Source organism: Spea bombifrons, chromosome 3, assembly GCF_027358695.1.
Source record: "Spea bombifrons isolate aSpeBom1 chromosome 3, aSpeBom1.2.pri, whole genome shotgun sequence".
In the NCBI taxonomy this organism is placed as follows: domain Eukaryota; kingdom Metazoa; phylum Chordata; class Amphibia; order Anura; family Pelobatidae; genus Spea; species Spea bombifrons.
Window position 1 is genome coordinate 121,451,013 of NC_071089.1, and position 19,832 is coordinate 121,470,844.

At 42.2% G+C, this 19,832-nt stretch overlaps 6 non-coding genes across 6 annotated transcripts; 2 read left to right on the top strand and 4 right to left on the bottom strand.

The window, feature by feature from the left end:
• Window positions 1-3,689: 3,689 nt before the first annotated feature.
• TRNAA-AGC (transfer RNA alanine (anticodon AGC)) lies at window positions 3,690-3,762 on the bottom strand. The gene has a single exon. It is a non-coding gene; the product is annotated as a tRNA-Ala (tRNA).
• Window positions 3,763-5,201: 1,439 nt separating this feature from the next.
• On the bottom strand, window positions 5,202-5,274 carry TRNAV-CAC (transfer RNA valine (anticodon CAC)). Its single transcript has one exon. It is a non-coding gene; the product is annotated as a tRNA-Val (tRNA).
• Window positions 5,275-8,780: 3,506 nt separating this feature from the next.
• Window positions 8,781-8,853, bottom strand: TRNAA-AGC (transfer RNA alanine (anticodon AGC)). The gene has a single exon. It is a non-coding gene; the product is annotated as a tRNA-Ala (tRNA).
• A 1,676-nt stretch (window positions 8,854-10,529) lies between these two features.
• TRNAY-GUA (transfer RNA tyrosine (anticodon GUA)) lies at window positions 10,530-10,615 on the top strand. Its single transcript is given in 2 exon segments — window positions 10,530-10,566; window positions 10,580-10,615. It is a non-coding gene; the product is annotated as a tRNA-Tyr (tRNA).
• Window positions 10,616-13,948: 3,333 nt separating this feature from the next.
• On the bottom strand, window positions 13,949-14,021 carry TRNAV-CAC (transfer RNA valine (anticodon CAC)). The gene has a single exon. It is a non-coding gene; the product is annotated as a tRNA-Val (tRNA).
• A 676-nt stretch (window positions 14,022-14,697) lies between these two features.
• On the top strand, window positions 14,698-14,771 carry TRNAN-GUU (transfer RNA asparagine (anticodon GUU)). The gene has a single exon. It is a non-coding gene; the product is annotated as a tRNA-Asn (tRNA).
• Window positions 14,772-19,832: the final 5,061 nt, after the last annotated feature.

A 19,832-nucleotide genomic window follows, 5' to 3' on the forward strand; every position in this document is an offset into this window, starting at 1 on the left:
GGCGTTTTTTTAGTGAAAAACGGCTGCAGACAGATGTTAGCTGTTCTTCAATAGGAAATCGCAAAATGCCATTTCCACTTGGCGTTTTTCTGTTTGGCGTTTTTTCAGTCCTCTTTGGCGTTTTTCTGCTTTTTTGGGCTCTGTGGCAGTTTTTCAAAATCGCAGCATGTTGACACTCTGGCGTTTTTTGCAAGAAATCTTGGCGTTTTTCTCCAATAGAAGTCTATGGGAGAGAAAAAACGCCATGAAAAAGCCATGTGGGTTTATTGCCTTGGCGTTTTTTATGGTGTTTTTTCCACAGTTACAATGCAGAGGATGGACCCAGTATCTGTGTGTCCTACGAGAAATAGGCTGAAAACAAACAGTTTCACACAAAACAAAGTCCTTGACTGGTTCATATTGAATTTTACACCATTTGGAACAAACATGCCGTTACAAACAAACATACGCGACCGGATCCTGCGTGCCAAAAGCAACAGCAAACAATTTGCACCATCATTTGGGGCCAATCTTCCCAGAGGAGCAGACATTCGGAATAAAGCATGCCTTACAAACCACAGAAAAGAGACAAAAGGGTCTACCAAGTAAATGACATCAGGAGAGGGCAGATACTTGCCATTTATCCTAATCCCTTTTAGCTGGGTGAAACTTCTAACTTGTAAAGGCTGGAAAAACTGCCTAAGGTCAAAAAAAGCAATTTCCACAGAAAGGCTAAAACGCCAGAAAAAACTCCAGAAAAAACGCCAAAACGCAGGTAAATGCAGTGGCAGTTTTCTTGGCGTTTTTCCTGGCGTTTTTCATCAAGAAAAAAACGCCGGACAAAAACCCAAGTGGAAACCTAGCCTTAGTAAGATCTTCTTCATCTATCTTTCTTAACACTTCATATATTTTTGTCAGTATTTTTTTGGTTTCTTTTCCGTTTAATATATGGCCCAATTTTAATTGATTATCCGAATCATCTTTAAAAAGGGCATATTTCAGAAAATGTTTTAATCTTAAATAAGGGAATATTTCTGTAGATGGTAAACTAAATTGCTGAACTAATTGTATAAATGGTTTAATAGAGTTTTCTGACAAAATATCTTTAAGATTTAGAATGCCCAATCTTTTCCACTTCACCATCGATATTTCTGGAAGATTGAGTTCTATAATATCCAGTCGGGCTGTATGTAATATTTTTTCTTTAAGACCAAGCTTTTTCTTAATTTTAAACCATTCCTGTATTATGTCTTTGATAATAATGTTATTTCCTATAAGAATCTTAGTTTTCAATTTAGATTGGAACTCCCATACTCCTATGGATAAGTTTTTAATGCCGGAAAGGTATTGTTCTATTTTGTACCATGGTTGAGTAACACTTGTTTCTAATTGCATATTATTAATATGTAACATCATACATGCCTCGTATGCGCGCTCTATTCTAGGATAATTTAGACCACCTCTGTTCATTTAATTCCCAGTCTTGTTTTTTTACCCTGATTAATAAATTTATTAAAGGCAGTTTGTATCATATTCAGCCATGAGACTGGCATTTTCAAAGGCAGGTGTCTAAAAAGGTACGTCCATTTAGGGAGAATGTATGAGTTTATTATATTTATTCTACCGACCCATGAATTCAAAGTATTATTCCAATTGTTTCGCAAGTAGTTAGTTTCTTTAATACAAAAGAGGAAATTTCTTTCCATCAAATTTTGTACCTTTGTTGTTAATTTAAGGCCTAAATAATTTAACTCCTGTGATACTTCTATAAATTTATATTCTCCTTGTATTGTATGCTTAATTTGTCCAGATGTATTTAAATAAAGAATTTCTGATTTGTCTATATTTAATTTGTAGTTGGAAATTTGTGCATATTTATTTATAGTTTCTAATAATTCTTTAATGGACCGAACTGGATCTTCTACAGTCAGAAGGATATCGCCCGCATATAGACACATTTTTAGTTCTTCATGTTTATATGACGTACCTTTTATCTTTTCATTAGTCCTTATTATAGTTGCCAAAATCTCAATGGTTAATATGTATAGCATTGGTGACAGTGGACATCCCTGTCGTGTGCCGTTATTAATATAAAACCAATTGGATTTAATATCTTGAGCCACTATTCTACCAGTAAGGTTTGAATATAGAGCCTTTATTGCCGAGAGAAAATTCCTTTCCAGTCCATACGAAATGAAAGTTTGGAACATAAAGTTCCAGTTAATGCGATCGAACGCTTTCTCAGCGTCTAGTGCCAATAGACAAGTTTGTCTGCTCTCCACATTAGCGAGGTCTATAATATCAATAATACGTCTTACGTTGTTATACGTATATCTATTAGGAACGAAGCCTATTTGGTCCGGATGTTTTCATATAGTAATCAATTAGATATGTCACAATCTCTCGTTTAAATGTTTTATAAAAGAGACCGCTGAACCCATCTGGGCCTGGGCTTTTATTGTTCTTACTCTTATCTATTATCTTAATAACTTCTGACTCTTCTATCGGTTTATTCAATTGATTTATTTGATCTTTATTCAGTTTAGATATAGGTATTGTTTTCAGATACTCTTGAATTTCTTCTAGTTTACTATTGTTGTTCAGATTATATAAAGTAGCAGAGTATCTATTGAAGGCCTGCCCGATAGTTTCTGGAGAGGTAAAAATCCTATTATTTTCCACAATCTTGTAAATACGCTTATTGGCTTGTTTTTTTCTTCAGCCTGTTAGTTAGTACTTTATCCACTCTGTTATTTTTCAAATACCACCGTTGTTTTAATTTTTCAAGATTTCTACTGATTTTGTCAAATTCTAGATCTCTTATTTTTGTCTTTAGATGTTGAATCTTATTTGATCTAAATTTAGTTGGAGATAATTTATTCAATTTGGTGAGATTGTAAAGATTAATATACAGAGTGGATAATTCTGGGCCTCTTTTACTATTTTCTATTTTACCGATTTTAATGAGATAACCCCGAACGACGCTCTTAAAGGCGCACCATAGAGTGGATCGGGATATTAATTTATCACCATTTTCTTGAAAATATAAGTCTATTAATCTTTGTAAAGATTGAATATGGTGTTGTTTATTCAAAATGGAATGGTTTAAACTCCAATCTCTGGGGAGTTTTTTCGGATTGTTAGAAAAAGTCTCACAAACAATAGCGTTATGGTCTGACCATAATACGTCTTTAATGAGGATTTTTTTAGTGTTGTTAATTAAAGAACAGTTTCCTATCATCAAATCTATGCGCGCATATGAGGCATGAGGTGTGGAAAAATGAGTAAATTCCTTTAATGTAGGATTAAAAACTCTCCAGTTATCATAAAGATTATTTTTTTTTGAAAAACTGACTTAAACGTTTAGCCGATCTTACTATTCTTTGATCAAGGGTCTCACCTCTTCTTACAATTTTGTCCGTGCTAATATCTGGAATTGAATTGAAATCTCCTGCCATAACTAGGATTAAAAATGTAAAAAAAAATTTAGCGTTAGCCCCGTAATATAATGATTTCAGGCAGCTGCGTATTATCTCGCTCTGTTATCGGAGCCCAATTTACTGGAAACACATTAATCCATGAAGAACCGGAGGGAATGGTTTTCTGTAAACTGGCTAGCGGTACCCGTGGATGCGGCTACTTCAATTATATTATGTGTATTATTTGTATAAAGAAACATGCTGTGGGACAGGAAGAAAAGAAAATATAACTGGAGGATGCGGGCATCGATCCCGCTACCTCTCGCATGCTAAGCGAGCGCTCTACCATTTGAGCTAATCCCCCATGCTCTGTGCTATTTCGCTAAATACTAATACACATACATGTCACCTGCCCGTCTCCAACCAGGTCAAACCCCGTAAACGGGACTAACAGCAGCGAGTCGGCCCCGGTCTGCAGAGGAAGAAGATAATGGAGAATAGTTGTTTGTTTCATCGCTTCTTCAAACGTTTATAAGACATGTGAAATGGTGAAGCGCAGCATGGATTCTTACATCCTCGTCTCTGTAGCGCAATCGGTTAGCGCGTTTGGCTGTTAACCGAAAGGTTGGTGGTTCAAGCCCACCCAGGGACGTCTTTGCTTTTCTCTGCAGGTAATGTCTTCTTTCTGTAACAGCAGCGATCTCCTCAGCGTATTCCAAGAAATTTAATATCACATGAGCTTTCCATATTTCAGACGGATGTTCTTCACATGTTGTAACATTTGAAAGAAAATAATTACCCTTCGCAATACACCCAGCACCCTTTGGCCTTTATTTCCTCCCTTTTATTGCATTTTTTGCTTACATCTCCCATTCTTTTAACAAACTGTTACCTCGTCCCGCTGTGTATCGCAGTTTCAGACACAATATTGGTGCTGGTTTTATCCCGTTTTGCCCCAATAAACCCCCTTTATCTCCGGACCTGCAGGCTGCCATTGCTGTCAAACACCACGCTGATGCTTTTAGGGGCAGTTATGGTTAATGGGGTGTTTAGGGTTAATTTAATGCTGAGGACTGAGGGTTAATTTAATGAATTTAATAAAGTTAACTTAAGGTGCAGTTAGAGGTAAAGGGGGGCAAACTGAGAGGAATCTAAATGCTGGGGGCAGTGAAGATTATTAATGAGGGAAAGCTTGGTTTCTCATTCACTTTCCCGCACCCCCTTACCTCTCTTGCAGATTTTATTGGTCCGGGGACTGGCCGAGCAGCACTGGGGCTTCGCAGACGTCTATGCCGTCTAACGCGTGCCTGCAGCTCACTGCTGTGGCACCGGGCACTGTGTGAGAAAACTCTTTCCCCGCCCAGGGGGAGCACGGGCACCACAGGGGGAAACTGCGGGTCTGTGTTAGGCGGCCGTTGACTTATTACCTTTTACTTATCGCTTTTCACTTGGAAGTCTTGCAGTTATATCTAAAATACTTTATGAATAATATGACAAGAAATATGGTGTTCCTTTTGTAAAACCCAATCACGAAAAAAAAAAAAAAAAGTATTTAGCAGAGGATGGTTTCGATCCATCGACCTCTGGGTTATGGGCCCAGCACGCTTCCGCTGCGCCACTCTGCTGCTTCAGGTGGGAGGTGGTTTTGTAGTCTAGATGATACACTTACTCATAAATACAAATACACACACATCACATGCTGTTCTCCTCCCAGTTCCAACCCTGTAAACGAGGCTAAGAGCAGCAAGTCTGCCCTGGTCTGAACCCGATTTGAAAACAGGAACATTAAAAAGAAATACATAATGTTTCTGCCCGGTTTCGAACCGGGGACCTTTCGCGTGTGAGGCGAACGTGATAACCACTACACTACAGAAACCAGTTACTAGATGGGAGCCCTGTCTCCCCCAGGATTCCAAGGGGCCTCTGGACCGGTGGGTTTTCAAATCTAGTCGTCCAACTGTTTACGGGGGAGAGGGCAATGGTAGGGCTACAGCTTTTCGTTGAAGTTTTTTAAAATGTTTATTTATTTAGGGTGTTAGCGACATTAAACCATTGCCATAGAGGAAAAATAGAGGTAAACTGATTAAAAATACATTTGAAAATATGTGGTTTTCACTTTAAAAAATTTTTTTTGCGTTAGCCCCATAATATAATGATTTCAGGCAGCTGCGTATTATCTCGCTCTGTTATTGGAGCCCAATTTACTGGAAACACATTAACCCATGAAGAACTGGAGGGAATAGTTTTCTGTAAAGTGGCTAGTGGTACCCGTGGATGCGGCTACTTCAATTATATTATGTGTATTATTTATATAAAGAAACATGCTGTGGGACAAGAAGAAAAGAAAATATAACCAGTTCAAACCCTGTAAACGGGACTAACAGCAGCGAGTCGGCCCCGGTCTGCAGCGTAAGAAGATAATGGAGAATAGTTGTTTGTTTCATCTCTTCTTCAAACTTTTATAAAACGTGAAATGGTGAAGCGCAGCACCACATCTCACAGCCTTGTCTCTGTGGCGCAATCGGTTAGCGCGTTCGGCTGTTAACCGAAAGGTTGGTGGTTCAAGCCCACCCAGGGACGGCTTTGCTTTTCTCTGCAGGGAATGTCTTCTTTCTGTAACAGCAGCAATCTCCTCAGCGTATTCCGAGATTTTATATCACATGAGCTTTCCATATTTCAGACAGATGTTCTCCACATGTTGTAATATTTGAAAGAAAATGATTACCCTTCGCAATACACCCAGCACCCTTTGGCCTTTATTTCCTCCCCTTTATTGCATTTTTTGCTTACATCTCCCATTCTTTTAACAAACTGAATTTGTGACATTCCGGGCCGGACCGGTCTACCGGGATATTGGGGGGGGGTTACTATATAAACGCAGGCTTTCTCCCGATCCTGAACAACAAAAAATATCGGTCCAGACCCCTTCCATGTGCCGTATGCTCAATAATGGCCCTATGACGTATGAGGCCAGTATTCAGTTATTTCCAGTGCTGGTTATTTGCCCTTTTCACTCATTTTCACAAGAATGGCCGTCCTGGTGTGTTATCACGATCCCGGGCAGGGAAAGGGTCACTGAGCGAGACTATCGCGGGCCGATTCTCAACTAAGAGACCTCTTGAGAAAGATTAAACCCCCGTCCTCACCCTCCTGACAAAGCCCATTCATGTACAGGCTCATAATGCATTACCATTAATGGGTTTAAGGACAACCCATTGTCCTTAAAGGGTCAAATGTCACAGTAGAGTGTTCAGACCAACATGTCAGCGCATGCACATAACATGTACGGCTCTTATGGGAGGCAGCCCCTTAAATGCCATCACGCTCCATAATGATTACCTCGTCCCGCTGTGTATCGCAGTTTCAGACACAATATTGGTGCTGGTTTTATCCCGTTTTGCCCCAATAAACCCCCTTTATTTCCAGACCTGGAGGCTGCCATTGCTGTCAAACACCACACTGATGCTTTTAGGGGCAGTTATGGTTAATGGAGTCTTTAGGGTTAATTTAATTAATTTAATGAAGTTAACTTAAGGTGCAGTTAGAGGTAAAGGGGGGCAAACTGAGGGGAATCTAAATCCTGGGAGCAGTGAAGATTATTAATGTATTTATTTATAAAAGTATGGTGTCAGTGATATTCTCTGTAAGATCCGAATCTCTGAACGACTCTCTGCCTTCAGTGACATCACCAGAGTAGGCGGGCAGGAGGGTTCATTGACTGTAATGAAAGGGGCGGGGCCAATCGGGGCCAACTGAGTGATCCGAAGAATCGGATCATGAATCGGATCATTTCAATGAACAACTTGAAATGATCCGATTCACTTTACTGATCCGAACTTCCCATCACTACTGCCCAAAGTCCGGTTTCGTGTTGTCATGGTTACCGACATTACTCCGGAACCTGTCCCCCGTATTGTTTCGATAGCTCAGCTGGTTGAGGGGGGGACTGTAGGTGACTCTCAGACATCCTTAGGTTGCTGATTCACTTCTGACTCGAAGGGCAGTTTTTTTTTTCATACATAGATTTATAAAGTTACTTTTAATGGGAGAAGAAATATGATAACAATATAACAACAATATAACAACAATATAACAACAATATCACAACAATATAACAGCAATATAACAACAATATAACAACAATATAACAACAATATAACAGCAATATAACAGCAATATAGCCCCTGGGGCACTTGCTCAAGCAGCGCATACCCCGGTGTCATATAACAAAGGTAACAGAAAAGTTAGAAGTTACAAGATATACTTTCCCTCCTTCCCGTCTTTCCACTCCCAGGGGCGTACCTAGAGTATTTGACACCCGGCGCGGATCCTGTATGTGGCCCCCCCACACACACAAAAGTAATGCTGGCAAGAATATTTTTTTCACAAATTTGTAAACTGGAAGAAAACATGGAATCTGAAAAAAAATAAATTATGAACTTATAAATAAATTAATTACGTTTAAATAAATAACATTTACTGAACAGATATGGTGCAGCATAACTCCCATCACTATACACTGAGCCAGACATTGATGGTAGCGCTCCTTCCCAGCCATTAACTTTTTACTTACCACTTTTCACTTTTAAGTCTTTAAAATACTTTATAAATAATATGACAGGAAAAAAAAATAATCTAGCAGAGGATGGTTTCGATCCATCGACCTCTGGGTTATGGGCCCAGCACGCTTCCGCTGCGCCACTCTGCTGTTTGATGTCTGGCGTGGTTTTCTCATCGAGTGATCACATTAGTCATTTCTCCGAGCCTCCCGTAAAGATCTGCTTTTCTGATGCTGTAAAGCGCTGGATACACCGATTAATAAATACAAATACACATCCATTCCACATGCTGCTCTCCTCCCAGTTTAAACCCTGTAAACGAGGCTAACTGCAGCGAGTCGGCCCCGGTGCCGCGCAGGAAGATGATGGAGAATAGCTGAGTATTTCCTCTGTCTGAACCTGTAATGAAAACAGGAAAATTAAAATGAAAAACTTACTGTTTCGGCCCAGTTTTGAACAGAGGACCGCTCGCATGTGAGGCAAACGCGCAGACGCTGGCGACAGACCATTGCCATAGAGGAGAACTTCAACTTTTTCATTACTAGCATCTGATTAAAAATACATTTGTAAAATATGTGTTTTTTCATGTTTTACATTTTTTAGTGTTTGCCGCATAATACAATACTTTCAGGCAGCTGCGTATTATCTCGCTCTGTTATCGGAGCCCAATTTACTGGAAACACATTAATCCATGAAGAACCGGAGGGAATGGTTTTCTGTAAAGTGGCTAGTGGTACCCGTGGATGCGGCTACTTCAATTATATTATGTGTATTATTTGTATAAAGAAACATGCTGTGGGACAGGAAGAAAAGAAAATATAACTGGAGGATGCGGGCATCGATCCCGCTACCTCTCGCATGCTAAGCGAGCGCTCTACCATTTGAGCTAATCCCCCTGTGGTCTTGTTTGCTGACATCATGTTGACTTTCTTTTACTTCTTGCTGTTTTCCTCCTCCCACAGAGAGCCAAAACACACAATCTCACTTCCATCCCCCGCACAGAATATGTTTAAATATCGGTCAGCATGAGAACCGGCCCAGAGGGTGACGGGAGATAATGTTATCAGCAGGAGCCGAGGGCCCCGGGTCTTACTCTATAGGCTGACACACTATTATCTTTATTCTCTATACTATAAGTAGAGAGAAAAATAAGTAGAGGCTGTCCAGGGGTTAATGGGGAGGAGGTGTAATTGCCCCTCCCCCAACACATTAATAAGGTTTTGGTAGCCGTATAAACCGCTTTGTGTGCCCGCTATGTAGGAGGTGAGAGTCGGTTCTCACCCTATTGAGAGTGTGCCTTGACGTGGCGGGTGAGCTTAATTATGCTTTGGCCAATTCATATAACCAAAACCTCTCATTTATATTATGTTTATATATTTGTTGCCAACTTTATTAGGGTAAGAAGCGCAGACAGTTTTTGTTTTTGTATACGTTGTATTTGCAGGGCGCTCGCACCTGTTTGGTAGGCCTCGTATTATATATTTGTATTATCTGAGCCTGGGACCAGCTTAGCGCACCAATGGTTTTTCTTTTCCCTATAAGTAGAGACAGTCACGGAGTGCAGTATTTCAGTAAAGAGACGTCAGAACGAGAGCTCACAGTCTGCAATTAGAAGTTTAGATGTGTTCCGCCACTAAGAGGGAGGTGGTAGAGCCTCACAGCAGATGTAGTCGAAGTTAAATGGGATCTCCCTTTCACCTCTTTATTGTTCTTCGGGTTCCATATTTATATTGTCCGTGTGCGCCAAGCAGGTTTATGTTACTTGAAGAAGAACAGCAGGAAAGATAATTGCATGGATGTCTTTCAAATAAAACAAGCTGACTGATGGCGTTTGAGGGAAGCTGCAGCATCTCCTTCAGGTCTGTATAAAGCGGAGATCTAGGATCTTCCGCCACGGCCCTGCTCCTCTGACATCGCCTTTTAAGTTGGGGCCGCGATACATTGTAGGAGCGCCATTGCCCTCTCTGCCCCCAGCCCCTAACAACGCCACTAAATAGACTCTAAAGTCTTCTCCTTCTGCCGTCTCTTTGAGTTATTGGTAGTTTTAATATTATTGGTAATTATTTGTCTTGCTCCTCTATAACAGCACAACGCGATCTGCCGGCTCTTTATAAATTAGATTTAATCTCATTGGTTGCCCCGCACCCGGACACGGAACAAAAAGAGTATGAGAAAAACAAATATTTTTTTTTTATAATTTTTCGCTTTACCCCCAAATCTTCCTGGGTGTTATCTTGAGCTTTGCAGCTGTCTTAAATCCCTTCACTGGCTGTACAGTCTTTAGTGGCTCCGGTTTCATTTGGAAGGCAGCGTGTAAAATACCCGACTCAATCTCAGTAAATTCATTTATTACATCATGGGTGTGTGACAGTAATAATAAAAATGTGTTGGGTGGACAAGCGCTTCCTGCAGTAAATCCATGTTTGCAGCTGGTGAATAGACTGGGTTCACATACCGGCTTTCCTGGGCTGCCCATTTTTCGGTTACATGTTGTCATGGTTACCCACATTATTCGGGTGTGAGCCCCGTATGCTGAGACTCTGCACTGCCTTAGGAAAAGCCCAACCTCAATCCTTCGATAGCTCAGCTGGTAGAGCGGAGGACTGTAGGCGATTCCCAGACATCCTTAGGTCGCTGGTTCGATTCCGGCTCGAAGGACATGGTGTTTTTTTTTAATGCTGGAATTATAAAGTTCATCATTTGATATGAAACTTAATACAAAAAATAAACCCTGCGGGAGGGGATCTATTCTGAAATTAATGGGACCGTAGTCGAGTAGCCAACAAGCGCTAACAATCGGCGCACCACAGAGGCTGAAGGCAGCGGCAGGGCTGCAGCTACTAAATTGGGGTATTTATTTCTTTTCACAATTGTCAGACAACCACGACATTCCACGGCATGATTTTTATAAATATCTACAAATACGCCATCTGCTAAATTCCAACCCTCTTTCACCCCTAAAAGACTTCCCAGTCTGCGGTCGATAATCGCACTTTGACAATTAGCACCGGAAATTGTAGGGGTGATTTCACCCTGGTAATCTACTCTTATCTCTCACCTCTCTGCTCGCGAGCCCCCCACACGCCGGCCGGGGAGAGGGAATTACAACAGGAACTCTCAGGTGACGCTTGGCTTGAGTCAGAGGAGATGATGAGAGGGGAATCACTATTGCATTAATCACTTTTATGTCCAAAAACAATTGTTGTCACTGTACTTAACCCCCGCAAGGCTGTGATTTATGCTCAAGGGTCACTCAGATCTATGCTGGAGGAACCTTGCTCCGTGTATGGTGGAGCTGTCCGGTGCTGAAACCTCTGTGCTATTCTACAATCTATATTACACATCGGGCTGGAAATTCTCCCTGAAATTGCACTTCTTCATATGTTTCCGGATCCCCTCCCCCACCCTATGAGGAAGCTTATCATTCACTTCTTTATTGCAATCAAATTATCAAGAGCTCGGGGTGGAAGAGTCTGACGCCTCCTTCCACAACTTTAGGAAGGCCCAGGATATTAGAAAAAATGTCTCATTGGATGTCCTACAACCCTGACCAATACTCCAGAGTGTGGCCCCCTGGTTAAATAGCTCTGAATTTGCCACCTTATGATCGTTCGCTCTCCTGTTGCGGGACTTCCAACTCCTTCCTGCCAATTAACTTTTCGCTTACCAGTTTTTGCTTTAAGGGTTTCTGCTTACAACTAAATTTATACAAAAATGGTGCATATTATCTACGTCTGTTACTGGAGCCCAGTTTAGTGGAAATAGTTTTCTGTAAAGTGGCTAGTGTCAGATGTGAATTTGGCTACTTTATATTATGAGTATTATAAGTAGTAATAAGTTATCAGATATAAGTTAAAATCAGATATAATAATAAAATAATAAATGTGCTGTGGGACAAGAAGAACTGAAAATGTTTATGGAGGATGCGGGCATCGATCCCGCTACCTCTCGCATGCTAAGCGAGCGTTCTACCATTTGAGCTAATCCCCCGGGTGCAGAGTTTTTTCTGAGATATCCAGCTGACCAACTCAGGGTAATGCAGTAAAAGTATCTGGCGGCCATTTCTAAGCTCTGGACAAAGCAGATAAGGAGAGGGCGCAGTAGATGTCGGCACGGTCCCACCAGGTGATCGCGTTAATGTCCTATTTATTAACCATGAGCAGGCAGGGGCCAGTGACCAGAAACAATTCTGTTATTGACTAATAGTGGAGTAATTATAGATTCATAACGGAAGACCCCAAACCAGTTGAGACATCCCCATACCTAGACATTCCCACATATGCCGACCCAGATGGGAGAAGAAAGAGGATGGATCTGGGTTGGAGAGGGCGGCTGGTGGCACATGTGAGTGCGGCTACTTCAATTATAATGGAAAGCGGTTGTAAAAATAGACTGTATGTCTTTCCCCCTTTATATATGGTTGGGACTTGGGGGGCACCTGGAGACTGTATTTTTCATTACAGACAGTGGACCCCTGGATTGCATTACATATTTCCAGCAGGTGACAACAGACACCAATCACAGTGCAATATCCGGTTCCTCCGCTCACATTTATGTTTAAGTCACCATGTACCTGATCAGAGGTACAGGGTAACGACACCGCGACACCGCGACACCCAGAGTTCTTTAAATGCCAGTTTCCCTCCACCGCTTGCTCGTCCGACCAATATTGTTGGTTCTGATGGCAGGATTGTGTAAGTTGCTGTGGTTTTCTGTTATATCTAATGTGCATTTGATCTGCATATTGTGTTTTACATATAGTGTGATGCATGCTGGTCGTAACTCACCGCCACTCTGTTGAAAGGCTCTTGGAGGTTGGTGGTGATTGTTTCCTTAATGAAACCAGTTCTTGGGGTTGTTTTAGATTTGCAGTTTCTGGTCTAGGATTGGGCGCTGTGTGCAAGGTGTAAGTATTAAACGCGCTTCTCCTTTCACATGTCATGTCTCGGACTCCTCTATGCGTCTTTAGTTTTTTTCTGCGCTGGCCCCTGCCTTTTGGCTCGGTGTGCAGTGAATACGGGAAAAGTTTTTTACCACACTAGCCAAAGGGCTTGGACATCCTCGGGGCGCGCTTTTTGTATGTAGTTTCACACTATTTGATTTATTATTACAAAACAGCAAGGCTGTAATAGAGTATTCCAGTGGTCCCAATTATTTGCGTGGAGAGGGACCAAGAAGATCAACCCCCGAAGAAAGTGCAACCCCCGAAGAAAATGAAGAAGGGGACCTGGTGTCCACTGTGGCCTTACGGCACTTTGGCACTTGGCGCTTTTTTATTTTTCCTTCGCAGCGAAGCATTGACCTCGATCTTCAATAAAATAAAAAAATTGGGGTAAGCCTTGCTTCTTGGTCTTTTGGCTAAGAGAGAGAGGGAAAGCTTGGTTTCTCATTCACTTTCCCGCACCCCCTTACCTCTCTTGCAGATTTTATTGGTCCGGGGACTGGCCGAGCAGCACTGGGGCTTCGCAGACGTCTATGCCGTCTAACGCGTGCCTGCAGCTCACTGCTGTGGCACCGGGCACTGTGTGAGAAAACTCTTTCCCCGCCCAGGAAGGCACCACAGGGGGAAACTGCGGGTCTGTGTTAGGCGGCCGTTGACTTATTACCTTTTACTTATCGCTTTTCACTTGGAAGTCTTGCACTTATATCTAAAATACTTTATGAATAATACGCCAAGAAATATGGTGTTCCTTTTGTAAAACCCAATCACGAAAAAAAAAAAAAAAAAGCATTTAGCAGAGGATGGTTTCGATCCATCGACCTCTGGGTTATGGGCCCAGCACGCTTCCGCTGCACCACTCTGCTGCTTCCTCCAAGAGATGCTTGTGTGATACTGTAAAGGGCTGGATACACCAATGAATGTATACAAATACACACACATTCCACATGCTGCTCTCCTCCCAGTCCCAACCCTGTAAACGGGGCTAGGAGCACCAAGTCGGCCCCGGTCTGAACCCGATTTGAAAACGGGAACATTAAAAATAAACACATTGTTTCTGCCCGGTTTCAAACCGGGGACCTTTCGCGTGTGAGGCGAACGTGATAACCGCTACACTACAGAAACCAGATACTGGATGGGAACCCCGTCTCACCCATGATTCCAAGGGGCCTCTGGAACGGTGGGTTTTCAAATCTAGTTGTCCAACTGTTTACGGGGGAGAGGGCAATGGTAGGGCTACAGCTTTTCGTTGAAGTTTTTTAAAATGTTTATTTATTTGGGGTGTTAGCGACATTAAACCATTGCCATAGAGGAAAAATAGAGGTAAACTGATTAAAAATCCATTTGAAAAATTTTTTTTTTGCGTTAGCCCCATAATATAATGATTTCAGGCAGCTGCATATTATCTCGCTCTGTTATCGGAGCCCAATTTACTGGAAACACATTAATCCATGAAGAGCCGGAGGGAATAGTTTTCTGTAAAGTGGCTAGTGGTACCCGTGGATGCGGCTACTTCAATTATATAATGTGTATTATTTGTATAAAGAAACATGCTGTGGGACAAGAAGAAAAGAAAATATAACCAGTTCAAACCCTGTAAACGGGACTAACAGCAGCGAGTCGGCCCCGGTCTGCAGCGTAAGAAGATAATGGAGAATAATTGTGTCATCTCTTCTTCAAACTTTTATAAAACATGAAATGGTGAAGCGCAGCACAGCCTCTCACAGCCTCTCACAGCATCTCACAGCCTCTCACAGCATCTCACAGCATCTCACAGCCTCTCACAGCATCTCACATCCTTGTCTCTGTGGCGCAATCGGTTAGCGCGTTCGGCTGTTAACCGAAAGGTTGGTGGTTCAAGCCCACCCAGGGACGGCCTTGCTTTTCTCTGCAGGGAATGTCTTCTTTTTGTAGCAGCAGCGATCTCCTCAGCGTATTCCAAGAAATTTAATATCACATGAGCTTTCCATATTTCAGACAGATGTTCTTCACGTGTTGTAACATTTGAAAGAAAATAATTACCCTTCGCAATACACCCAGCACCCTTTGGCCTTTATTTCCTCCCCTTTATTGCATTTTTTGCTTACATCTCCCATTCTTTTAACAAACTGAATTTGCGACATTCTGGGCCGGACTGATCTACCGGGATATGGCGGGGGGGGGTTACTATATAAACGCAGGCTTTCTCCCGATGAACAACAAAAAATATCGGTCCAGACCCCTTACATGTGCCGTATGCCCAATAATGGCCCTATGAGGTATGAGGCCAGTATTCAGTTATTTCCAGTGCTGGTTATTTGCCCTTTTCACTCATTTTCACAAGAATGGCCGCCCTGGTGTGTTATCACGATCCCGGGCATGGAACGGGTCACTGAGCGAGACTATCGCGGGCCGATTCTCAGCTAAGAGACTTCTCCATCATTGACAGTCTCGAGAAAGATTAAACCCCCGTCCTCACCCTCCTGACAAAGCTCATACATGTACAGGCTCACAATGCATTGCCATTAATGGGTTTATGGACAACCCATTGTCCTTAAAGGGTCAAATGTCGCAGTAGAGTGTTCAGACTAACATGTCAGCGCATGCACATAGCATGTACGGCTCTTATGGGAGGCAGCCCCTTAAACGCCATCACGCTCCATAACGATTACCTCGTCCCGCTGTGTATCGCAGTAGCAGACACAATATTGGTGCTGGTTTTATCCCGTTTTGCCCCAATAAACCCCCTTTATTTCCAGACCTGGAGGCTGCCATTGCTGTCAAACACCACGCTGATGCTTTTAGGGGCAGTAATGGGGTCTTTAGGGTTAATTTAATTAATTTAATGAAGTTAACTTAAGGTGCAGTTAGAGGTAAAGGGGGGCAAACTAAGGGCAATCTAAATCCTGGGGGCAAATCCTGTAGTGAAAGGGGCGGGGCCAATCGGGGCCAACTGAGTGATCCGAAGAATCGGATCATGAATCGGATCATTTCAATGAACGACTCGAATGATCCGATTCACTTTACTGATCCAAACTTCCCATCACTACTGCCCAAAGTCCGGTTTCGTGTTGTCATGGTTACCGACATCACTCCGGAACCTGTCCCCCGTATTGTTTCGATACCTCAGCTGGTTGCGGGGGGGACTGTAGGTGACTCTCAGACATCCTTAGGTTGCTGATTCACTTCTGACTCGAAGGGCAGTTTTTTTTTCATACATAGAATTATAAAGTTACTTTTAATGGGAGAAGAAATCTGATAACAATATAACAACAATATAACAACAATATAACAGCAATATAACAACAATATAACAGCAATATAACAACAATATAACAACAATATAACAACAATATAACAGCAATATAACAACAATATAACAACAATATAACAACAATATAACAGCAATATAACAACAATATAACAGCAATATAACAACAATATAACAGCAATATAACAACAATATAACAACAATATAACAACAATATAGCCCCTGGGGCACTTGCTCCAGCAGCTCATACCCCGGTGTAATATAACAAAGGAAACAGAAAAGTTAGAAGTTACAAGATATACTTTCCCTCCTTCCCGTCTTTCCACTCCTTCCCAGGGGCGTACCTAGAGTATTTGACACCCGGCGTGGATCCTGTATGTGGCCCCCACACACACAAAAGTAATGCTGGCAAGAATATTTTTTTCACAAATTTGTAAACTGGAAGAAAACTAGGAATCTAAAAAAATAAATTATTAACTTATAAATAAATTAATTACGTTTAAATAAATAACATTTACTGAACAGATATGGTGCAGCATAACTCCCATCACTTTACACTGAGCCAGACATTGATGGTAGCGCTCCTTCCCAGCCATTAACTTTTTACTTACCACTTTTCACTTTAAGTCTTTAAGTCTTTAAAATACTTTATAAATAATATGACAGGAAAAAAAAATAATCTAGCAGAGGATGGTTTCGATCCATCGACCTCTGGGTTATGGGCCCAGCACGCTTCCGCTGCGCCACTCTGCTGCTTGAAGTCTGGCGTGGTTTTCTCATCGAGTGATCACATTAGTCATTTCTCCGAGCCTCCCGTAAAGATCTGCTTTTCTGATGCTGTGAAGCGCTGGATGCAGTTATTAATAAATACAAATACACATCCATTCCACATGCTGCTCTCCACCCAGTTCAAACCCTGTAAACGAGGCTAACAGCAGCGAGTCGGCCCCGGTCTGCCGCGTAGGAAGATGATGGAGAATAGCTGAGTATTTCCTCTGTCTGAACCTGTAATGAAAATAGGAAAATTAAAATGAAAAACTTACTGTTTCGGCCCAGTTTTGAACAGAGGACCGCTCGCATGTGAGGCAAACGCGCAGACGCTGGCGACAGACCATTGCCATAGAGGAGGACTTCAACTTTTTCATTACTAGCATCTGATTAAAAATACATTTGTAAAATATGTGTTTTTTCATGTTTTACATTTTTTAATGTTTGCCGCATAATACAATACTTTCAGGCAGCTGCGTATTATCTCGCTCTGTTATCGGAGCCCAATTTACTGGAAACATTTCAATCCATGAAGAACCGGAGGGAATGGTTTTCTGTAAAGTGGCTAGTGGTACCCGTGGATGCGGCTACTTCAATTATATTATGTGTATTATATGTATTTATGATAACATATTTTATGTGCTGTGAGACAAAAAAAAAACTATTACTGGAGGATGCGGGCATCGATCCCGCTACCTCTCGCATGCTAAGCGAGCGCTCTACAATTTGAGCTAATCCCCCTGCAGTCTTGGTTGTTGACATCATGTCGACTTTCTTTCACTTCTTGTTGTTTTCCTCCACCCACAGAGAGCCAAAACACACAATCTCACTTCCATCCCCCGCACAGAATAGGGTTAAATATCGGTCAGCATGAGAACCGGCCCAGAGGGTGACGGGAGATAATGTTATCAGCAGGAGCCGAGGGCCCCGGGTCTTACTCTATAGGCTGACACACTATTATCTTTATTCTCTATACTATAAGTAGAGAGAAAAATAAGTAGCGGCTGTCCAGGGGTTAATGGGGAGGAGGTGTAATGGCACCTCCCCCAACACATTAATAAGGTTTTGGTAGCCGTATAAACTGCTTTGTGTGCCCGCTATGTAGGAGGTGAGAGTAGGTTCTCACCCTATTGAGAGTGCGCCTTGACATGGCGGGTGAGCTTAATTATGCTTTGGCCAATTCATATAACCAAAACCTCTCATTTATATTATGTTTATATATTTGTTGCCAACTTTATTAGGGTGCGAGGCGCAGACAGTTTTTGTTTTGGTATACGCTGTATTTGCAGGGCGCTCGCACCTGTTTGGTAGGCCTCGTATTATATATTTGTATTATCTGAGCCTGGGACCAGCTTAGCGCACCAACGGTTTTTCTTTTCCCTATAAGTAGAGACAGTCATGGAGTGCAGTATTTCAGTAAAGAGACGTCAGAACGAGAGCTCACAGTCTGCAATTAGAAGTTTAGATGTGTTCCGCCATTAAGAGGGAGGTGGTAGAGCCTCACAGCAGATGTAGTAGAAGTTAAATGGGATCTCCCTTTCACCTCTTTATTGTTCTTCGGGTTCCATATTTATATTGTCCGTGTGCGCCAAGCAGGTTTATGTTACTTGAAGCAGAACAGCAGGAAAGATAATTGCATGGATGTCTTTCAAATAAAACAAGCTGACTGATGGCGTTCAGCCGGAGGGAAGCTGCAGCATCTCCTTCAGGTCTGTATAAACTGGAGATCTACGATCTTCCGCCACGGCCCTGCTCCTCTGACATCGCCTTTTAAGTTGGGGGGGGTCACAATACATTGTAGGAGTGCCATTGCCCTCTCTGCCCCCAGCCCCTAACAACGCCACTAAATAGACTCTAAAGTCTTCTCCTTCTGCTGTCTATAACAGCACAACGCGATCTGCCGGCTCTTTATAAGTTAGATTTAATCTCATTGGTTGCCCCGCACCCAGACACGGAATGAAAAGAGTACAAGAAAAACAAATATTTTTTTTTTTATAATTTTTCGCTTTACCCCCAAATCTTTCTGGGTGTTATCTTGAGCTTTGCAGCTGTCGTAAATCCCTTCACTGGCTGTACAGTCTTTAGTGGCTCCGGTTTCATTTGGAAGGCAGCGTGTAAAATACCCGACTCAATCTCAGTAAATTCATTTATTACATCATGGATGTGTGACAGTAATCATAAAAATGCGTTGGGTGGACAAGCGCTTCCTGCAGTAAATCCATGTTTGCAGCTGGTGAATAGACTGGGTTCACATACCGGCTTTCCTGGGCTGCCCATATTTCGGTTACATGTTGTCATGGTTACCCACATTATTCGGGTGTGAGCCCCATATGCTGAGAAAGAGATCTGGGTTGGAGAGGGCGGCTGGTGGCACACGTGAGTGCGGCTACTTCAATTATAATGGAAAGTGGTTGTAAAAATAGACTGTATGTCTTTCCCCCTTTATATATGGTTGGGACTTGGGGGGTGCCTGGAGACAGCATTTCCCGTTATAGACGGTGGACCCAGGGATTGTATTACATACTTCCAGCAGGTGACAGCAGACGCCAATCACAGTGCAATATCCGGTTCCCTTTGCTTGAATTTACCGTATTTTCCCCGCCCAGGGGGAGCAAGGGCACCACAGGGGGAATCTGCGGGTCTGTGTTAGGCAGCCGTTGACTTATTACTTTTTACTTATCACTTTTCACTTGGAAGTCTTGCACTTATATCTAAAATACTTTATAAATAATACGACAAGAAATATGGTGTTCCTTTTGTAAAACCCAATCACGAAAAAAAAAAAAAAAATCTAGCAGAGGATGGTTTCGATCCATCGACCTCTGGGTTATGGGCCCAGCACGCTTCCGCTGCGCCACTCTGCTGCTTCTTCCAAGAGATGCTTTTCTGATACTGTAAAGGGCTGGATACACCAATTA